The sequence below is a fragment of the Athene noctua genome, chromosome 9 (assembly GCF_965140245.1).
Source record: "Athene noctua chromosome 9, bAthNoc1.hap1.1, whole genome shotgun sequence".
Lineage (NCBI taxonomy): Eukaryota > Metazoa > Chordata > Aves > Strigiformes > Strigidae > Athene > Athene noctua.
The window spans coordinates 9,086,959-9,104,873 of record NC_134045.1 but is presented as its reverse complement, the minus strand read 5'-3'; positions in this window follow the sequence as shown (position 1 = coordinate 9,104,873).

Sequence of the window (17,915 nt, the reverse complement as noted above, 5' to 3'; positions counted from 1 at the left end):
ACCAAGAGCAATGTTTAAACTATATGGTTTATATGCCTGAAAATGTTTGTTTTGACTTCCTCTTTCTGAGACAAAAACGAAAACTTCTAAGAACGTTTTATGATTTCTTGCCACACAGAATAACCTGTTCCAACTCAAGATGTACCTCTAAAATAGTTTTTTTATTATAAACAAAATGATGTCATATTGACAGGGGAAGAGCAAAACTTGGCTGTTTAATTTGGAAGATTGCTAAAAGTGATACCTTTAACTCTTCTTGTCTAACAATGAAATGTTTTTATAGCTCACAATACCTAACACCCTCGTTCAAATAAAACAAGTCATCCTGAGTTCCTGTTGAACTAATACACATCCTATTCTTTTCTGTGTATATTGCAACATTAGGAAAGAAAAAATAAATATGTATCAAAATAAAATGCCATTGTCATCCAACTGCAATAAAGGCATTTAACATTTTAAAACATTTAGAGAAGCAGATTCGAAATCTATACAGAACACTTAAGAAGGATACAAATGTTTCAGGGTATGCTCCAGGTGTATCATGGACATTTCCAGCCAATACCATTTTCTCCCCGATGTTATCTTCCTCTGTTTGTGGTGCATGGGTTGCTTCTCCCATTGTTTTAATTTTGCATCTTACTTTCATTTTCCCTGTTCTCCCCCTTCCCTAGTTTTCTTCTTCTCCTCTTCTGTTGTTTTTGGGTTTGGTGTTGGTTTTTCCCCTTAACCTTCTGTTTCTGTTACATTATTTCTCTACTCCCTCTACATAGCTCATCATTGTTCCCCAGGGTCCCTTATTTTCCTCTGCCCATTCTTTGCTTACACTGCAAACTCTTGAAGGATGACAGATACGTACAAAGCCCAACTCCTGACGGGTTTCCCTGTGCAACACACCCTCTCACCCACATATTATAGTTCTTTACATTACAAAATGTAAAGAACTTTTGAAATGGGAACACTGTTGATAAGAAAAAAGGACACTGAGTTACTCAAACGTGTCCAGAGAAGAGCAACAAAGCTGGTCAAGGGTCTGGAACACATGTCCTATGAGGAGCGGCTGAGGGAACTGGGATTGTTTAGTCTGGAGAAGAGGAGGCTGAGGGGAGACCTTATCACCCTCTACAACTACCTGAAAGGAAGCTGCAGAGAGCTGGGGATGAGCCTCTTTAGCCTAGTAGAAAGCGACAGGACAAGAGGGAATGGCCTCAAGTTGTGCCAGGGAAAGTTCAGACTAGATATTAGGAAGTATTTCTTTACAGAACGGGTTGTTGGGCGTTGGGATGGGCTGCCCAGGGAGGTGGTGGAGTCCCCATCCCTGGAGGCGTTCAAGAGTAGGGTCGATTTAGAGCTTAAGGATATGCTGTAGGTGGGAACTGTGCTAGGAGAACGGTTGGACTTAGATGATCTCCAGGGTCCTTTCCAACCTAGATGATTCTGTGTGATTCTGTGTGAGTTCTTGTAGATTGTCCTCTCCAGATATCAGATAAGCTGTGAGAGCTCTCCATGTTAGCACCCCATGGGCTGATCAGATGTGCACCATGTGGAAAGGGTCATACAGAAGCAGAAAAACTACGATGGAAAACCAAGACAAACCTGCAAGAGCAGTTCTCTTCTTCTTCAGCAAGATTAAAATGAAAGAATAAGGACAAGCACACATTTGAAAACAACAAAAGCATATAGTCAGTTTAAAAATTAAAAACATTAACTGTCTAGTCTATTACAGGAACAACATTCAGAAAAATCTGCTTCATCAATACGGATTAAATATGCACAATGTTGTCCCTAAAACCTAATCAAACCAAACCAAACCAGAAACCACAAGCTGTTAACAATGTATTTAACTACTAGTTAACATTCTTATTTTTTAACAAGCATTAATGAGTTCCACTAAACATGCGCATAGAGAGTAACAAGTATGAGAACACCAGAAGTTTAAGTTTAGTGGACTTCCTTGCCATTGTACTCCATGCCTTTCTAGCCATGCCCAAAAAGATGTTTGAAGGACGAAGAGTAGTTTAGTTTTCAAAGCTTATTCAATCATTTCCCTTTCCACTTCCATTGTAAACTTCAGCTTTTTCCTGAGACTGCAAACATCAACAGGAAGCTCATAGTACTCATGCAGTACGAAGGGCTGCAGGATAATACTTCACTAGATAAATGATAGGGCCACAGTCTTAGTTTAAATGGGCTACTCAAATAACTTTGGGATGATTAAAACCTGGGGTGTTTACTAATAAAACTTTTATTAAGTAGCGGTAATGAACATTTTGGTTAAAAACATGCAGATTCTTTTTTCAGAAGTCTACAGAAGTATGAACCTGTGCACCTGTTTTCCACTTCAGCCAATTCCCTTGAGGGAAGCATGCTGACTTCATGTTGGACAGGCAAAATGGTATGCTGACCAAGGGCTTGGCATGGTTTTTCTGATACTCATGCCTGCTGGGATTTTAACAACTTGAAGATAATTGGTGCTTTGAGAAACTAAGTGTATAGGCAGAAGATACAACTGAAGACCACAAATTTAAAGAGCTGACATTTGAAAAGGTGCCAGAAGTAAATCACCATTTACTCTACAAAGTACTAAAGTGAGTGCCTGAGCACCACTGAGATTCTGCACAACATTTGTGTCACAGTTTCATTCAATAAGGCAATCAAGATGATTAGGGAGTGTAGGAAAGGCTCATTAATGGCCATAGCAGACATTGAGTCAGCCCTTCATTTATAATCAGTGCATCCGGACAGTTTTCATTTATTGGGTTTTTAATTTAAATAAGTGAAATTTATGTGGACAGACACATGCCCATGTATTGTACAACTTGTTCTTGCTTAAAAGCTGCTGCTAGCTTTATTGAAGAAAGTGGTACTGGCAAAAACTAACAACAAAAAAAGAGAAGTGTTTCACAATTTGCATGTTTCCTTTAGTTAGCTCCTTTACTTTAGGTCCTTAATAACACGGTAAGAATTTAGCTAGGGATTTTATTCTTAACATGCTTCACAGAACACCAAACCTATAACTGATGACAATACTCAGGAGTATGTCTTTAGCTTCAAAGACACAGAAATTTTGCATACTAATCACGGTGATTTTGGAAGAAGCAGAGTTACAGAAAGCAAAGAAAAGGACTGTGATAGAAATGCATGTGATTAGCAACAGTTGTGGCTGAGGTTGCAAATCAGCACCCTTTAAATGAGAACAAGGAGTGCAATTTGCTATTCTGTCCATTTTAACCAAACAACAGTTATCTCAGGACTCACAGTTATCAATAAGTGGAGAATCCCTTTTCCCTATACCCTGCAATGCAGATGTAAACTGAAAATGTGGTGTTTCTCATTTCATTACACATATAAGTTTCGCTGTGTGCACACATCTAAGCACACCCAAGTATTTTTTTCTGCTTCCATAACTTGAACACAGGCACTATGGTCTTAAGAGCAACAAAAGTGTTGCACAATACTGGGGCCATACAACAGAAAAACATGGATCAGATTACCTCTGTGAATGACAATTGTACAACCACATAATTACCACAAAATGGAAATGAAAAAATTCAGTTGAAATCCTGGACCCACACAGCAAAGGTTCACCTGGCTAAGACCAAGTCTTCACTCAGTAAACAGAAAAGATTTCTCTACAAAAATTGACCCCAACCCCCCCCCCCCCAACCCTGTAGACACAAAAGCAGGAATTTTAAGTCCTGTATTGAAATATAGTAGTTATAAAAGCAAAAATAAGTGAACCACAAAGGAAAAAAAACCAACAGACAGATCCTAAAAGATAGGCCTTCTTGACAATAGAAGTGTCATATTCAGACACTCAGTACTGCAAATCAATTATTCCTGTCATTTGAACTGGAGTTTTCCAGGAAAGTTTCCTTCATCCAGTGCCAACTACCCTTCACAACATGGTATAGCCCTTTCCTGAGCTGTGCAAGAGGTCAGATGGAGTGCCTTGGTAGTGCCTCCTAGTTTCAAAGCAGCAGCCTTTTGTTTGCCCTCATTTCCCAGTCCCAGAGGACACAGGAGAAAGTCAATTTGTACAGCTTCTCTAGTACGGAATCAGTTGCTCTTCCAAAGCATCATGAAGGCGTAAGACAATGAAAACACACATACCTTGATAAAACAGGAATTTAATGCCATCGATGTGACACTGTTTATCGGTAAGCAGTGAAGGACTACTTCAAGGCTTAACAAACAACTCAAGCTTCCAGGTTTTAGAATCTGGACCTATGCTAGAAGCAGCCACAGATAGTTCTCTGGGAAGCTTCTCATGCAGAGGAAGCACACACAGCAAGCACTTGGCAGTTTGTCCGCTGTGGAGGAACAGTGTAGGAACAGCAGAGCCAGACCCAGTACCACAGCTGGACAACAGCAATCAAGAAAATGCTGAGTTTAACATCAGCCATGACATACTGATTCCATTCAACAGAGGGAGAGCGTGGCCAGAGGTGGGCAGGTCTCCCCACTCCTGTGTCTCTGTGCACCCCAAAGCTCCTCTTGAGCTTTTCAGACTGAACCAAACAGAGGATCACTTACAGACCTCTCACTGATGAAGGCTGCTCATTATGAGTCAGGACATGAACTGGTATCACAGGAGGAGACTAAGGCTGGAGGGAAGTACTGCTGCATGGGGAGGGTTCTGGATCACACCGCTGGCAGAGGCTGAGCAGTAGCCCATTTCGTTATTGCTTGGGACTGTTACAAGCCCTTCAGATTTTGTAATTCATCTGTGGGAGGGAAGAGGAGTAAAGGACCATAAAGATCTGCACAGCATAGGTGGCACAGCAGTATATTACAAGAGCTCTCCCTCCCCCTGGTAGCTCAGTATCTCCTCATGGTGGCATGGGAGTGTTTTATTTTTGTTTTTCTTTCCATTAGAGGATGACCTTTACTCCAACTAGGTTGATCAGCCAACATCCACCAGCTTCCAGGGCTTGTGCTTCCCAAACAGCAGCAGATACTTTCTGCTGCTCCAGTCTTCTTATTTAATCACGCCTCCATAAATCAAAAGCGACCAAAACTGATTTAACAAACATTTGGGTGAGAATTCAGAGCAGCTGAAGAGTGACTGAGACTGAGTCATTGCCTGATGCAATTTCAAACAGTTCAATTGTAAACACAGTTGAGCTCATTGTTGTGTTAACATCACCACCACACCACCACCACCACCACCCCCCCCCCGCCCCCGAAAAAAAAGAAACCACCAGAATTCTGATTCTTAATTACAAATGCATTGCTGTGAAAACGTCACTAAATGCCAAATGAAAGATGTATAGAGAAGCATATTTCTTTTGGAAACTGACCAAATGAACATCTGGTCGCTGGGTTATCTGGAAAAATCCATCAGAGGATAATGACAGCACCATTAGATGCACCACCATAATTAATACTACATTTCAATGGGTTTAAACATGCAAAGTGCTGTGAGATGCATTCTCAGATCCCACCTAGTCCTGTGAAGAGTGAACCACTGATTACTGGAAAGATACACCAGGGAAAGGGTGACGCACCACTCTTACGCTGGTAAGCATTCACTGCTAGCTAGAGTCAGATAGCAGGACACAACAGAAGGACATCTGTTTTGACCCTGTATGGTGTTCATTGCCTTTCAAAATATTTAAAAATTATCAATAATGACTTTTAAAATTAAACTTGGTACCATTTCTATCTTCAAAATACAGAATTTCAGGCTGGTCCTGCTGCAGAAAGAATAGAAACTGCTCTGCTGTAGTTGAAGCTCTGTCTTGTTGTTTTAAACTATGCTCATATAAAAGTGGACTTTCAAGCATATATACACCATTGATTTTAATGGTGGATTTCAACAAGAAAATGAGGTTTTAAACATTTAGTATGATCACTATGTTGTGGGAAGTGTGATTGTTATACAATATACAGCTTTTGTATTAGAACAACAGAGTTTATTTCACAGATGAGTTATGGCCCCAGTACAAAATCATTGAAAACAACTGAAAAAATTCACTCACAAGGAAAACACACCAGCAGTGAAAATCCCATCTAATTCCCACCTCTGCAATGTAGGTACAGACTAACACAATCATAGAAATATTAGTGGAAGGGAACTCCTAAGGTATCTGATCCAATCTCCCCCAGAACTATCACCAACAATAGATGAGCCATGACTTTGTTTAGACAGCTCTTGAAAACCTCCAAGGGTCTCTGGCCAACCCCTTTCAGTATTGCCATACCTTTCTTGGGGAAACTTTTCTACTAATACGCACTTTGAATCTTCCCCAGGCACTTCTTGTGGTTGTTGCCCCTGGGTAGATTGTTGGCCACTGAACAGCTATGGCTCTGTACTTTCCTAACTCCCTTCTTGCTCTCTTCCCCATAGAAGACGTAGAAAGGCAAGAAATGACACACAGCAAAATCCTTCAAGACACAGCATCCCTAAACAGTTTAAAAACTTTGAAGCAGCAAGGTTTTCCTGATCACCTGTGTGTTCTAAACTTACTTTTTCCTATGCCAAAAGCTATATGTCTGAAAAGCATTACCATAAATTATGCAAATAAGTCATTTAGCTAATATTAATAAATGAAGAAAAGAAAGCAAATGTTCTTCCCAGCTCTTTGAACAAAAGCAATACTAAGAAGATACAGATAGGGTTTTTATTACATAGTTTTAACAGGAGATGCACCTTGGGAATCTATTTTACAATATGCTAAAAACATTATTTTAGATCACTAATACCAAATAAAAAGCACTGTGGACATAAGATGCAGAAAAACATTGTGGGAAAACCTCACTCTGCCATCTTATTTTTGTAGCTCATACCAAAAAAAATGTATCAGCAAACTTTATGCCAGATTAGACATTGTTTGTCCTACCACAGCCAGCACAAACTGCATATTGTAAGCTAACCCAAGTATACAGAAATGTAGTCATGTGCCTTCCCTTTATCCAGATCAAATTTACACCCTGAGTGCTTTGATAGCATATAGATTAGATATTAACGATCATAAAACCACAGTCCACATTGTCAGACAACTGCATAATGCAGCCAGGTGATCTTACAGATACTTGATTGTACCTGCATAAAACCTCCAGCATCTGTGGAATGTGCCTTACAAATGTGCTGAATCCTGAAACTCAAGAAAACATGCATATCTTTTACCATTCACTTTCACAACAGATTTTTGATAGTATTAAAGTTGCGGATAGTTTCTCATAGTGCCAAACATGGCTTAGTTAATAAAATTAAAGTTTGCTAAGATATCTTATGGACTGCTGTCTTTTCACATTTAAAAATTTAAATGGCTTATTTCATTATGTAGAAGTCAACTGAACATGCAGTTGTGTCATTCAGCAAGTAATTCAAAAGAATAATAACTAAGTGGCTTGCCCAATCTATATTTAGCGATTCTTACTTCCAAACACTTAGACTCTAGATCTGTCCTTAAAGTATTCTTAAAAAGATTGGCAAGTACATCTATGAGTAAAATATGATAATCCTGTGTTAATTCTCCTCCTTACCATTCCGTAGATGCCTGGGAACAAACCATTGTAAGTATTAAAGCTTGCTTGAGTTTGCACTGCATTTGTATTCATTAACTGGACTATTAGTGAGAGCATTTAGAAGTCTACGACTTTTCTGATAGATTCGTATCTACATTCACTGGCTGTATTATTTATTTGTGTGCATGTTCATCTACCCATCCATCCATCTCAACTCCTGCATGCATACAGATCAATATGTGTCTCTGTATATTTATGTCTTTCACCATTCTCAAGACATTCAGTCTACTTCTCTGGCACCAGCTCTGGGAAACTACTGCTTTAGCTAATGCCCTTATGACTGAAAACAGAGCTCAATGCATCATAGACAGGAACCAAGGCAGAAAAGTAGAACAAACAGATGGAGGTGTAAAAAAAGGAAGTATTTATGCTAAATTCAAGAAAAATAAAGGGATTAAGGGGATGTCACAGACTAGATGATTTAAGAAGGGGATTTCTTCTGAAGAGGGGATATTTCTCTTGTAGAATAGAAATCTATCATGTATTCTAAACAGGGTTAATTCTAACATCTAGAACAAATCTAAATCTTAAAACCAAGATTAAGAGTTGGCTAGTGGTGTCCATTATATCTGTCAACTGTTTTACAAACCAGGGAGAAAATATTTTATGTTTGGATTCAGCCAATACAATAACAATATTTATAGGCTGCCTTGGGAGCAATAATAATTTTACATGGTTTTCAGTATTCAACAGAGTATTTACGGGGATTTGAATTATTGTAACATGTTCAGATTGTTTTTTCCATCCTCTTTCAGAGATCCTGGATTAAGCAGTCGATCTCCCGTCTCCTTTCTGTCATAAGCTGTATATTTGTAGGGCTATCATAAACAGTGAAGCAATCCTTTCTCTAAATCTTCTGAGCTGTGTTCCCTCCTTCATATTCTCACTCAACTGAGTACGGTCATGCTTCAGACCTGACACTTGGATCATTATGTTGGTCTAACACAAGCCTATTGTCCCAGTGTTTTTCTCTCCAAGAGGTCTGACCACTTGTGAATACCTATACCTTTATTTTAAACCAAACCAGAGAATTAAGGTTTGACAAAGAAAGCCCTGTGGCCATGGTGATATCATGAAACCACACCTGCCTTATGTTTAAATCAGTGATTGAGCTCCTCTCCTGCTGTGCCAAGTATTTCCTAGAGAAAATGGTTAGTGTATCCAAGGAGCTGCTTCTCTGCTACTACTTTATCCCACAGGCACACACAGTCTGGGCCTTACATGCAAACTCAAAAGTTATTTCAATATCCATGCAAAAGAACTGTACTATTACACGATAGCTTTTAATCTGATCCCATGCTTAACACATCCTTGTAAATCCCTTGTGCTACTAGGATAAACATCTCAGAAAACAGAAGTTATTTATTACTAAGTAAATAATTCTTTTCTTCTGAACCTGTCAGTATAAGTGAAAGACACAAGCTGAACCACACATGCCTAATAAGATGATCTGGGTTGCATTGTCAAACTCATCACCAACTTCTTGTATGACTTGGAAGAGGTCACTCAATTCTGAGGTGTTCCCTTCATGTGGAAGTCCCCCTGGATGGCATTTCAATGGGAGGAATGCTGGTTTTGATGTAAAATTCTGCTCTGAAATTACATAGAAAGGGTGAGATTTGCTCAGGCTGTAGTTGTATTTGCTGTAGGGTATTGTACATCTAATACCAGGAAGGTAAGAAAAGGAGAGAGAAGCTATAAAACCGCAGCAAACTGAGTGTAATGATAGTGACTCTGGTGATGTTAAAGAGAAAGCACCAGCTTTACTATCTACACAGCACGAATGCAATGGGGGAATCTAGAGTATTTACAGCTGTTCATCAAACAGTAGAGCCTCGTTGCACTCCACTTGGCAGAGAAACAATTCCATTCGCACTTCTCATGATTCTTTTATTGTTGACTTGGATTTAGCAGAGTACACTAACACCTCTGATGAAGGCGCGAGACTGGGAACATTGGCATATTTTGTGAGTATAATTCATTTTTTTGTTCTGGTTGGAATGCAGTGCAGTGCAACGTTACTGCTGGGTGAACACCTGTAGTTAGAAATCACTATTTGCTCAGAGGGCCCAAAGCATGCCAAACTGTTCCCTGGAAGGAAATTTGAAAAATGAGCATTTAAAAAAAACCAAAACAAAACAAAACAAAAATCCTCCTGTGCACAAAAAGAAATAGAAAAGCAGGCATGAAACTATTATTTCAGTGCCAGATGTCAAAATGACAAAATCAAGAATTTGAATCTCTTGGGGATGACTTTCAGCTTTGTCTGTAGGACAAACTAAGGCTTATCTCAAACACTGTAGTATCCATTTCCTCAAAAGTACCAAAATACATGCTTATCCCAGTTTCTCAAAGTACTAAAATGCATAAAAGTCAATGCGAGCAGTCCAAGGAATGACACTGAAACCCCCTTCTTTAAGATAGATTCATTTTACTTCTATGGAAAAATGATGTTCGGAAATGAAAATTTTTTATTTCAAGCTGTCAAAACATTCAATTTAATTTGCAAAATATCAAAATATTATTTGGCTGCAAACATTTTATCCAGTTTTGATTTACAGAAATGGTTCATCTCGTCCTTGCACCTCTTCTAAAAATGTGTTCTGAAAATTTGGCTTAAAATTGTAGGTAGTCTCCACCATCATGAAACTGTCTTTTCAGAGAATATCTGTTCCTTGAGAAAAAGGACTCAAAGACTTAATTTTTATGCCAGCATATTAAATTATGCTTTCCTATACAAAACCATGTTCACAGCCACTCATCATGAAACAAATTCTAAAAAGAACACACTTTGCTTTTGTCTTCTCCCTACTCAGATCTGTTTTTCTCTATGTTGAAGCACAGCAGACACATTAATGGGACTGAAACTCCTTCAGATTAATTTAATTTGTACAATCTCCTTCTCCTTGCCTTTTGTTACTGTTGACATTACGAAATGTGAACTCCCTGTTAGTGAACTACAGTAAAATAACATATATTAGCAGGTTACATGTCCCTGAGAGTTTCTATTCTGAGCCCCCAAATCCATTTTCAGAGTTGCTGTTACTGTTCCCATTTTACAGACTGGTAAAAAGGCACAAAATCTTAATCATTTTCACAACAATGAACAGAGGTTGGAGTTTCTTTTCAGTTGTTCTACTCCCTGATGTTATCTACCATTAATTTACATCAGATTGTCTTTCCTCTTTTACATATCATAGAGTTTAACAGTCTGATACTGACGTTCTAGATGATTCCCTCTCTCTCTCCTTCCACTGCTCTACATGCAGTTTGCCCTCCAGGCTTTTTATTGTTCTGTCCCATTTATGTTTCTCTCCCCCCAACCTTTGACACTTCACCCTTCCAGTGGTTCTCCTACACTGATTTCCTTCCATGCCTTTTTCCATGTTGCGGTTAAACATTCCCAGATACAGCCAAAAGGGCAAGAAAATAAAACTTCGTTTAGTTGCTTCAGCTTCATCCACACAAAAAAAAAAAAAGAAAAAAAGAAAAAAGCAACAGCATTTGAGAAGTTGAGAGATTTAAGCAGTTGCTCTAAATAAGTATCACAGTCTGTGATACAGCTAGATATATACAAATATTCTGCAATCTCACAAAAGCATAACACCTACACTTATTCTGTACTCTAGGAACACACATTTGACAAAGTCCCTGAAAAGCCTCTCCTGCAGAGTGGGGCGCTCTGAGGTGGCTGATGTTTCCCAGGAGCTCTTTACAGAACTAGAGTCTTTGGAGCAGAATCCCATCTGCCAGTCCCTGTCCTAAAACATTCCTTTACATTTAGCTACATTTTCTGATAAGTAATACGTTCATTTGAAAGATTAAATGTATTGCAGATGAGTAAGGCATTAAAAGGCTCCATAGGATCAATGGTGATGGATTATATTTCTGAGATAGGAAGAGTCTATATTACATACATATGAATTCAGAATTAGGCCCTCTATGTACCAGCACATTAATTTAACATATTCTTTCAACACATAAGTTTATTATTGCAGGTTTATAGTAAATAGAAAACAATACTAAAAATCAAAACGTTCACCAAATGTATTCATGTCCTTAAATAACACCGATAATTAATGCTGAAACACAAAATGTCCAGAAGACGACTCGGTGGAACTCTCATGTTTGCTGCCATTAAATCTTCATAAAGAATTCCTCCATGAAGGCTATCAAGCACAACACAATATTTTTGCTAGTATGCATCTATATGAAATTGTTGTATAGCTCTGAAAATAGCTGTTTAAGAGACATGCTTGCTTTTATGCTCATCTATTGCACTAAGGATTTCCTCACCTTGTTAATGCTTCAGAACACACTATAAATATTCATTTCAGAAAAAATTATAAAGAATAAACCAATCAATAATGCTGTACAGGACTAGTCTAATATACACTGTGATTCTCTAAATGCAATGATAAAACAGCAGATTATTTCCCCCCTCATTTTTTACAATAATCTCATGTAGTTTAAATTATCTACATCTATCAACCCCACACACTGGCCATGGCTGAAACAGTGTTGACCAGATCCACAGAAGTCAATTAGTTATGCCAATTTGCTCCAGCTGAGAATCGATTCTCAGTTGTCTTTACATTTCCTATAGAATATTCTGTAGGAAGCATTGCTTTAATGAAGCTTGGTCAGCATGTATGGGAAATGTCAACATGAAATGACTTCTCACCATCTTTTGGACTTCTTAAAATAAACAGTTCAAAAAAATCCAAACCAACACTTAGAAAACCATAGGTTTTCATTAAAATGGCAGGCAAATCTAAAATAACTTTAAAGGAAGGAGCTTCAACATCAAAGAACTAAGGAGAACTATTCCCCTTCTTTTCCTTTGGCAAGTTTTTGTAAATTTGCAATTAAATCACTAAAAACACTCTCACCCAGATACTGTTGATAAGAAATGATCACAACACAGCAAACAAAAGAAAGATCACAAAATACATTTTTACTAGCCATGCTGCTGTGCATTAGCATTTTTAATAACAACCTTATTACTATTTAGTTCAACAAGCAAACAAAACCTGTTTATTTGATAATTTACTTCTTCTAAAATAATGCAACCTTTTTTATGTGCCCTTGTTATAAACTCACTAAAGTTAAAGGTACCACTACAATCAGTTAAGTAATTATCATAGGATAAAAGCTTTTACCATGAAAAAGTTTTGTTTGAAAAAGCATGAACTGCGATTCTCATTGATAGCTTTCACCAAGTGCAGGATTCAGTACATTGTAGCACAAAGGCCTAGATTATCTCCCTCTGTTAAAGGCTTAAAATTCTACAACCAGACCATGCCAGTTACCAGTATCAGATTATGATAACAAGATCATGTTCAGTTATAAAAACAAGTGTCTAAACTTTTCTCATGTCACTTTCTATCTAAGTCCCATTGCCAGTTGTGAAAGGACCCATCTGAATGTGTGTAGCAGCTCATTTTAAAGCTAGCTCTTTGAACTGGATTCATGGGGTATTTGCATAAGAAGATTTGGGTAAAAAGAATGGGCTGGTGCTGCATCTGCCCATTAATATGCCTGCTAATTCAGCACATTGTAAGCCTATTGATGTATCACAAAAGGCTCAAATTCAAGGACAGTTATCCTATTGCCATTGTTAGGGTTTGAATTCAAGTAATATGTTCACTATAGGAATACAGTTGTTACAATTAGATATTTTTTTATAATGGTATAAAGAACTGACGACAATCAGAATTACAATAACGTTGATAAAACTTTCAAATTCATTAATTCTATTATTTTAAAAGATGCAGGTGCTGATTAATTTTACTTTGCATAATACTTGGATCTTGAGTGCTGGAATACTTAAAGAGCAGCAGCAAATTGTGGCGATATAACCTATCAAAGCTGGCAGTCTCCCTTTAGTGCCAATGCACATTTATCTTGCTTACAAGAGTTTTAATAAAAAATTAAAATACTAAACCAAGTATCAACAGAATGGAGGAAATCTCCATCATGAGCACAAGGAGTGCGTATTTTAATCCTGCTTATGAAAAATGCAAAAGCATTGGTTGTACTATCAGGGGATATCCTACATGGAACATTTTTATGGTGAATATGAATCATTTGAAAACACTGTATACTCACAAACGGAAAAAAGAGCAGAATCAGTGATTCATGCAAGAAGCGCAGAGCAGCCGGTGCACCAGCTCCACAGCGGATTCAAAGCAGACACTGAGGCAAGCAGTGAAATAAAAAGCTGTTAGCTGAAGCGCTGTAAAGAGTTTTTAAAGCACACAACACAAACGGAATACTAAAAGACAGACTAAAAGGAAACACATGCATAAAACAGCAAATTAAGTCTAGTTAAGCTTAGTACTTCAAGTATCCTGAGTTTGTGTTTGAGACCACAGTGCATGTCTTGTAGGGTGGAAAAAATGGGCGAGTAAATGTGTGAGGTTACAAGGATTTTCCAAGACAGGCTGTGACAGTCTCTCATTGCTCTCCTCTAGGAACACCCCACCTCCGCGGTGGAGGATCCGGGTGCACCAACTACCCCGTGGCGCCTTGTGCTCCCACACTGGCGCATTGTCCCGGGCCAGCCAGGCTGCTGGGCGTGGGGGCACGGCTGCATTTTTCTCACTCCGCATCCCTCAGAGAAGACATCAAAGACCAGAGAGATGTGCTCTTTGTTTTGTTTGGTCTCTGACTCTCAACATGTGGTTTCGCAGGCCCAAACATCGGCACCTTTTAACCTATTCTGTTCAGCTTAGGCCTTAGCTCCATTTGAGCATTAGGGAAACTATAGTAACCGATAATCTGCCTGTTCTTGAATAGAAACTATGTACCTTGTCACACAAGAGCTGCGAGGATCACCATTCGGGACAAGTTCCTTTACAGGCCCTTGGCTTTCTTTGCTGGGGCCCGGCCTGTCCTGCTGAAAAGGTGTCAAAACCCTTCGCCTTTTTGCGACGGGGGATCTGTGTTAATGTTAATTTATATTTAACAAATGGGATATTGTCCCTCAGAATGTATCAGTATTTGATGATCTATTACAAATGTTTTCATCAAGTCATAAATGAGGGCCCTTGACAAAAGGCAAAAGGTCTTTTAGGAGAGTAGGACAGCGACTAGGAAGGCAGAAACGTGTTGTGTTGTGTTGTGTTTGTCTGTTTGTTTTTCCGAGCAGGTCCACCCCAGTGCAGGTGGCGATGAGAGCTCACCACCTCACCCCACAGCTGTGGGTTGGGCATGGAGTCCAAGCAACATGCTGAAACTCAGCAGCAAGGCAAGCAGCAAAGCCTGTTTCTAGACCCATGTTTTCTGAATCAAAAGCTTTCTCCGTCAGCAAGCTGCAAGAGAGAACTTTGTTAGTTGTTGATTTTATGTATGTATGTTTTTTGGTAGTGATCTGATCTCCTGCTTAATGAGCCTCCCCCCAGGCACAGGGAAAATGTTATCACCAGTCCCATTTTTCACTCACTCAATCTCTAATCCGGCACTGCACTGTCTTGTTATTAGCAGGAAAAACAACAACAACAACTATGTATATCGTGTAGATCAGAGCCAGAAAAGAAAGGAACAAATGTCAAGGGTTTGAAGAAGCAATTCAAATCCAGCTTCATTTCATCTCTGTCACTCTCTCCTGACTCTGTCACGCAACAGCCGCCTGCTAACATATTTCCCTCCAGTAAAAATGACATTTTTGCTTTCTTTGTAATAGTTTAATATTAATAGGGAGGGGAGCTAAATAGTTGACACTGCAACCAAAATACCGTACTGCAAATTGAGGTATTTGGTATGAAACTCAAGACCTTCTGCATTAAGCTCTCTCACAGTGACCTGACATAAACTGGCAACTGGCAGCCGTCTGCTTTTGGCAGCTTGGCATATTTGGTCATTTACTGGGTGCATGTGAAGATCAAATGGGTTAAGATTCTTCTCCTTAAACAGCAGGGAAAAGAACATCAAAAAGGTGTAAATTTCATTTCCCCAGTTTTGATTAAGTCAAGCATGAAATGAAATGTAATACTCTCAAGTGGCAAGGGTTTATACTATTGATGTTGTTACTTCTGCTTCACAAAGCCCAATCAGCCGACAGCGAGTTGAACAAGCTAACAGAGTTTTAGGGTGGCCAGATGGAGGGTTTTTACTATGGTTGAAAAGACAGCTTAGTGCTTGCCTCTTCAAGCCAAGTCAATGCCAACTGTGTGAAATCCTGGCCATTCTACCCCTTCTTTTTTTTTTTTCCTTCCCTCTTCTCAATGCTGGTGGCTAGCACCATACAGGCCTGATAAAAAACAATCCCTTCAGGAAAACAATGTGTTGAATGAATATTTTTTGTCAGAACTGTTGTTTATCTTCTCCCAAAGTGCAAAGATTTCTGAATTCATGGTGCAGACCAATCTCATTACAGTATTTAAGCAAATAGGAAAATACATTGTATTTATATGTTATCTGAAAGGAGGCCTTTGCAAGAATTTGGTAGTTTCTCTGAGATTAAAATTATAATGTTATTTGTTTTCAATAGTGTGGCGAAGCAAAAATCTCCTTAAGTGCTTTGGAAATAAATGAAGATTTAAAACTGTACCTTGTTTATCCATTAAGGGAAACTAGAGTTAATTCAGAACACTGTGAGATGCACATTGAGAAACTCTTTAGATCCAGATACAAAAGTAACAGGTCTTAAATTGAGTGTGGTCTTACTTCGTTAGGAAATTTGTCCTTTTTTTATAGGTGCTTTTTCAGGCCCCTTGTTCCCACTACATTCTCAAATTTAATGCTCTTGCCACTATACAGCTGGACTAGAATAGAGTGGCTTTAGTAAAGACTTAATAGAATCTTTAATGCTTCTAACAATCCACTCCCATTGAACTGCATTAAGTAGATATTATGGAAGGACAAAGAGCTAAATAGCTCAACATCAACCTCATTAGGCATGCAGGCAGGCCTTGAACCATTTTATGGGCAAGCCTATTGTGAGTACACTCACCAGGTTAGCTTTAAATTGCAAATGATACCCTGAAAGGGGAAGAGAAGTTTTGGAGAATGGCCTCACAGAAAGAAAATCATTTTAGGCTATAAGAAAATGAAAGGCATTGTTAAAATTGCTCTGACCGTAGCAAATGAAATACATCATGGACTTGAGAAGCTGAATGCTACACTTGAGGGGTTTTTGTTGGCTTTTTTTTTTTTTTTTTTTTGTCCATTTAGGAATGTGTTGTACAGCAGAATATAAACAATATACAATCTGTAAGAGTTAATAAGGGTAGCTCAACATACTATCCTTTGTCTGAAGTTAAACAAATTATAAGAGCTCAATAATTAAGTGGAGGGGGAAAGATAAAAAACATCCCCTATAATAAAAGGCAAAGTGTGGAGAACGTTATGTATAAAAACTTTCCAGTACTGCACTTCATCAATAAGGATTCATTTAGTCTTATCACTTCTGTGTTCAAAAATATTTATATTAGAAAAAAAAAAAAAAGTCTCTCAAGAATTGTTTGCAACAGCAAAGTGCTTTAACAACTGACATTATGATGCTGCAAGTCTGGGAACATATTCCCAAGCAGAGCCCTTCTCTGTCACCTTAGTGGATGAATAATTGTGCCTTTGCATATTCCTTGTCATAAATGGCAGGAATGAAGGGACCCTAAGGACCGCACTGGCAGGATTGGTGCTGTACAAGCAGAGTAAATTAAAACAAGGATTAGAGCAAGTATGATTGGGGATGACAAGCAGGGCAATTGTCGCCACACAATGTGCCTTTTTGCCCATATGGTCTGTACCAAGCTTACACAGCACAAACCCTCTAACATGGATGCTTATTAAAGCATTCCTTCTTGATCAGGACATAAAGTCCTTAAAGCTTCATGTCACAGGAGAAAAACAGTGTTTCTTTCACAACTCAGGCAGCAGCTTCAAGCACTATTATTTATTAAGTTTTACAAGCAACTTCCCAGTCTTTACTTTTCATCGAATTCATATACAAGAAAACCCATAAATGCAAAAAAATTGAGGTTACAGTCTGCAATCATAGATATGCATTGTATAGGTTATTAAATGTGAAAGTGAATTAACTGACAACTATATTTTAAATAAAAATCAGACATATATTTCAAAACTTCCTCTCAAAGCATGGATTTGCAGTATTCACAGAATTTGAGTGATTTTTGACTACCTTTAAGTGGATAAGGCAGGTATGAAATAAGCTCAAAACAACATGAGATTCATGTCAGGAAAATATTTGAGTGATCGTGTATGTATTGTTATGAACAAACCCAAAGAGTAGGGCAGCTTTCTTAAAACTTACAGTAGCAGAAAAGAGCAATTTTTTGGATAAACAACTGTATTATCTCACAGGACACATGTAATTTTCTGTGCCTCAGTTCCCCCATCTGTAAAACCGGAATAATTACACA